Below are 6,537 nucleotides of genomic sequence, written 5' to 3' on the forward strand. Positions count from 1 at the left end.
ACAACTTATTACTCAGGAGATATTATTTTTAAGTTATAGTAAACGTGGGTGAGCCGAGACGGCCCAGTAGTTAGAACTCTGGCGTCTTAACTGATGATTTCGGGTTCAAACCCAGGCAAGCACCACTATACATATGTGCTTAATTTGTGTTTATAATTCATCGTGGAGGAAAACATCATGAGGAAACCTGCATGTGTCTAATTTCATTGAAATTCTGCCACATGTGCATTCCACCAACTCGCATTAGAACAGCGTGGTGGAATATGTTCAAAGCCTTCTCCTTAATGGAAGAGGAGGCCATTAGGCCAGCAGTGGGAAATTTACAGGCTGTTACTTTACTTTACTTTTTAAAGGTAAAATCTAGAGCATTTTCATTGCTACCCATTACAGTTGCGAAAGTAATCAAACATTTGAAACATTCTAAGTAACTAAATATCATCTTGCAATGAAAATGAGGTTGTAATCTATATTGTAATAAATATTATAAATGCGAAAGTAACCCTGTCTGTCTGTCTGTTGCTATTTCACAACACACCCGCTAAACACAATAGGCTATTTGACAATACGAAAAATAAATTGTGAATTATTGTAATCAGTGTATATTATGAGTTTAAAAATGGTTATTTACTAAGGCAAGTTGAAAATAACACTTAATTTATTCAAAAATCCATAAATAAAAATCCAAATTTTCAAACGTTTGTCACGTGACACAAAACGCTCCTGATTGGCAGGGCTTATGATGAAGGGCTAATAATATCATTTTCTTGTAAGCTTTGCTTTTCTACTATATAAACCATAGATTAAAATACAGCAAAGTGATGTCACCGACCCCATTGTAGCGCCATATTGTCCAAGCAGCGTTTTTGCGCACTATTTAAATATGGAATTTTTAATATGATATATTTCGGCAAATATGTACTAAAAATAAAAAACACAAATTTTACTGGGTTCCTTAACTTCTACTAAATAATATAAAATGGATTTTAAAAACCAGTCGAATAGCCTATTTAATGAAATTTTTTAATAAGCAAATTTGAACTCCAAGGAAGGCTACTTAGGCTACTTTTTTCCCTGACACATGATAACCGACACCTTAAAAAAGCTGAATCCGCGGGCAACTATTAGTTCAAAATATTTTTACAGAAAACCTGGATCGAATCCTGGAACGATCACCTCAAGATCTGCAGGCAAATAGACCTACAAGACTGTCGACGTTAATCACTTATACGTATACAACAACAACAACAGCCTGTAAATTCCCACAGCTGGGCTAAAGGCCTCCTCTCCCTTTGAGAACAAGGTTTGGAACATATTCCACTGCGCTGTTCCAATGCGGATTGGTGGAATACACATGTGGCAGAATTTCTATGAATTTTGTCACATGCAGGTTTCCTCGCGATGTTTTCCTTCACCGATACGAGATGAATTATAAAGACAAATTAAACACATGAATCAACAGTGCTTGCCTGGATTTTTAAACCGCAATCATCACTTAAGATGCACGCGTTCTAACCACTGGGCCATCTCGACTCTACACTTATACGAGTATTTATATATGTGTACGTTTTTTATATGATTTATGAGTCAAGTGTAATCCCTGATGAGTTGTATCTTGATATTGAAGTACATCAGATGTTTAAAACCTACATCCAGCCTTCCGAAGTTGATTATGTAACTAACTGAGTTATAAAGTTGCCACTTGCCGGCAGCGAGCGATGAACAAAATCTAAGTGAATTTGTCAAATGTGACAGCATAATAAGCTTTCAGCGAATTTACTTAACTTTTGATGCGAGCAGTGTACTCCGTTGGTTATATAGTGCAGATAAATGCGCTGCTCAATTGTTTAGAGATTATTGCTGGCAATGCCAAAGTTACTGGCATTCAATGAATGTAAATTGTATGTATTTATGTATTGTTAGATCCCGGTCGCCATGAATGTATGATCTATGTTACTATCGCATTTATAATAAGTATTAAATATAGATTTTTTTAAAAGATAAAACTGATTTTCTCTCTTAAAATAATCAAAATTAAATTGCCTGGTCCAGAGATAGCATAAAATATCGAATTGACGCGATACAATAACATATATTTGTTTGTATGTTTATTCCTTTTTAAATTGGAATAGCCTATGAATATAACCAGCGTTAGCAAATCGAAATCAGTAAAATTTTAATCATTAGTAGAATCTCGAGTTTATTATCATTGAGTAATTAGACTAAAAGCTTAGTTAAAAAAAATGTCAAAGTGTGCGTGTATTGACGCGTATAGTACGACACAGCTTAGATGTAGCATCGTCCAAATTCGTAAAACCGATCACATCCGAATTAAGTACGCTATCCCAAATTATCAACATTTATTTCTTATGTGAATATGATCTTTACACTAACGTAATAACTTGTAATATCATATGACCTAATCTGTCAATTTGACACGTCGATTTACATGTGCTTTCTTAGGTTAAACAGACGCGATATTCCATAGCGACGAATCGCGTCAAATGGCGCGATAGGCAGCTATTTCTATTGGTTGTGTAAATAGGCAGTAATCAGTTTTATTAAATTTGCCGATGCTACATCTAAGTTGTGCCGTACAATACATTTAAATTGTACATTAATGTGTGCGTGTTTTACACGTAAATTTTAATCGTATTCAATTAAGTCAGTAACAACTTAGCATTATCATAATGAATATGTAATTATAAATAATGAATAAATTCGTCGGTGTTCTGATTTCGTTTGTAAACGTTTGATTGACTTGCAGTAAATATAAACCGTGTAATTGCTCGGACATTGTCAAAAGTGTGATATCATTTTATAACAGGAGCGTAAAATTTGCGCCGAAAGCTGCTATCCGATTACCGACTGTATTCCGATGGCATTAGGGTTTGGTGCAAGTTGCTACAATGCGATTACCTATTATAACGTCCATTTTATATGACATTTAATGTACGAAACGAATGAATATCTATGGTTTTTCCACACGACTGTATGTTATTACTTAATGACATATTTATAATTATGTTATTATCGCTGCGTATAAAAATATTTAATAACGCAATTCGATATTTTATACTCGTAATTATTAAAGTGGATGATTTTGATGAGTTAAACAAACAGATACTCTCTGTGGAAATGTTTTGGTTATAAACTTATGTTGGCTGTATAATAGCGCGTAGTTGTGTACTGGCAACACAGTGATCGCTATCTTTTGTCATTTGCAAATGGCGTCGTAGTAGAACCGTTCCGGACTCGGAACAATGAATATTGGAGAAATGGCGCTAAATTATTTTATAAGTTACCACTTACCTTGATATAAATTTTTTTTCTTATGTAAACGTAAATTCTATAATGATATTTTTAAATTTCTGTATAAACTTCATAACTACAAATAAGTAATCTATTTTTTAAATTACTTTAAGTATTTTATACGACTCGACTGGCATATTAGAATCTTAATTTTTCATGTTAATTATTCATTAATTTCCTGTCGGTAAACAGTCTGAATTCCTATAAACTTGTAGAAACAAGTATTAACTTCATAATTACAAATACGTAATTTTTCTTTTAATTACTTTATGATTTTTATATGACTCAAGCTAGCATATTAGAATCTTAATTTTCATGTTAATTATAAATGATTCCCCGGTCGGTAAAGACTCTGGATTTCTATAAAAATGGAGAAACAAACATAGGAATTTTTTTCTTAAGCAAATAAATAAGGGCGTTATCACTTCGAGGGACCATTTCCGCTATCGCCCTGAGTTCTCAAGTATCTTGACCAAATAAATGTAGATTTTTATGTATCAAATCTGTTTGCTACAAACTAATAATTTTCATACATTATTCACGAATCCTTTAACTTGGAATATTTTTTATTTATGTATTATTATGTTTTAATCATACAATCAAATATATCTTTGTTTGATTTAAAACAACACGATTAAACCTTATTACAAATGGTATGCCATAAATTAATATTTATTTTGTATGCTAGTCATAATATAGTTAAATGCGTAGTTACTTGCTCATGATAGTTACTTATCTATTTGTGATTTTCAGTAGTCATATCTTAAAAAGTACTTAATAATGAAAGTGTCCAGATTCTATCAAAATACTCTACAAAAAAAGTAATCGCTATTAAAATTCTTACACGTTATAGTATATAATATAGTACAACATAATTAAAGGGGAAAAATTTTGAACAAACCTTTTTTATAAATATTCCATGAGAATTGTTGCCAGAACTTTTTTTTATATTTTTTTCGGTAAGTGAAGGGGAAAAGGGCCCCCTAATGGCAAGAAGAGTTCACCACTGCCCATATTCATTAGCGCCGTGAGAAATTTGAACCATTCCTCCATCGGCTAATGTGCTATCTACGAAAGGGACTCCGTATGTATCACTCCACACATCCCCTGACACACTGGCTCACTTAATCTTCAAATCGGAACACAATAATTCTAAGTATTAAGTATTAATGTGTCCGTTGTTTAGCGGTAGAATAAATGGGTGTGTGGTACCTTTCTAGAACAGGCTTGCACAAAGCTCTACCACTAAAATCAAAATCAAAATAAACTTACAAGTAGGCTTCTACAAGCCCTTTAAAATCGTCATTTAACAATTAAATGAAGTTAGTGGGGTTTCAAAAGTAGATAGATTCTACCGAGAAGAACCGGCAAGAAACTTAGTAATTACTCTTTTTCAACATGCTTCAATTCCTTTTTATAGTTTTCAATAATCAATTCCTGAGTTATATTTTTTTGAATAAAAAATTAATTGCATACATAAATCCACTTTAATTTCAATAGAAAAGTTCCCTTAAGAATCTCGTCATCATAGGACTTGATATTTTTCCGAACTGACACTTAACGTAGTTTCGAAGTGTGTGAAAACATCTGAACCTAAATAATAAAAAAAATATATAAATATTTGCAAGCGAGCGCTGACACATTCGTCGCTGATCTTGCGTATATATTATGAACGGGTGATTTTTCCGTGTCAAAGAAATGGTATATACATAAATTTACGGAGAATTCGTTATTGGACAATTTATTTATGTACCATCAAGGATTCAGTACTTCAAAACCTCACAAGTTGAACCTTATGTTATGTAAATTAAAGGTCAAATTTGTTTATTTATTTTTATCCTCTACTACTACAGAAGAGTGAGATGTTAAAAAATAGTCATGGAACTGGCTTGATATATCATAGCTGAGTTCGAAAATAATATATAAAATCAGCATTGCTGACGTCACGAGTGTCAGGGTTTCGATCTTTAACGATCCTTGGTGGTATGAAATTAAACTCAGGAAATAATCTTCTCTGATTTATTCCAATATGAGGCGGTCCGATAGTTCGAACAAGCCTGTCAATACTTATGTTTTATAACAAAATAGGTGGGTAGACTTAATCACTTAACATAACATCTGTTTACAAACACTAAAATATTTCAGACTAATTTAAAATTATAGAATTCAATTAAAATTATGAATTTAACAATCAAATAGTTTTAAATTATTAAAATTATCATTGCTTGACATGTAACATACATGACATATATGTTATTAATTATGGCGATTAAAAATCAAATTGAATGCAATCGAAGTTGATGTCGGAACTTTGGAAATAAATTTAGGGTGCTCGCATTGGCGAGCGTACGAGGCATTTGTGTTGCAAAATATTTTTAAAAATACGACTAGTGCACTTAATCTAATTTCAACTTAATTGTCATTTTTTTTAAATATATTGTTGGAATAATCAAGCAACATCGTCAAGTCACACAACTTCCATTTAAAAAAAAAACAAGGCGGGAGATTGGTATTTGACACATTGAGATCGCGAATATAATTATTACGGTGTAATGTGATTATTGATGGTTATTTGTGTTGTAGACTAAATGTTTTTCTATTGTAGTAGATTAATTGTTATTTTAAATTAAAGATAATTGTTTTAGAGGTTAACCTACTTCCTACTTCTGGTTCTAAAAATATATTCAATTGTTCAGTGCTGTGTCAGTTACGACCAATACATTCTACATAATAATAAAAATTAAACTGAAAATAGGTATCAAATGTATTTATCTATACTAATATTATAAATGTAAAACTAACTATGTCTGTCTATCTTTCTGTCGCTCTTTCATTACCAAACCGCTGAAGCGAATTTTATATGAAGCAAATTTGAACTTCAAGGCAGGACATAAGTTACTTTTTTTGTCTAACATATGACCTTAAACCCTTTAACCCGAGTGAACACAGCGACAAATAGTTTTAAATAATTATTTTTAGTACATAATTTATATTTTTTGAGTCTGGTTTTTTTTTTTCCAAACCGCATTGAAACAGCGTGGTGGAATATATTCCTCCTCCTCCTCCTCCTCCTCAAAGGGAGAGGAGGCCTTTAGCCCAGCAGTGGGAATTTTACAGGCTGTTGTTGTTTTGTTGTTGTATATATTTTTTAAATCATACGCTATTTTAGACTAAAGCTTATGTAAGAAACGGCGGCGAAAATAACCCTAAGGGTCAAAATCGAGTCTG

The sequence above is a fragment of the Vanessa cardui genome, chromosome 8, assembly GCF_905220365.1.
Source record: "Vanessa cardui chromosome 8, ilVanCard2.1, whole genome shotgun sequence".
NCBI classification, from domain to species: Eukaryota; Metazoa; Arthropoda; class Insecta; order Lepidoptera; family Nymphalidae; genus Vanessa; species Vanessa cardui.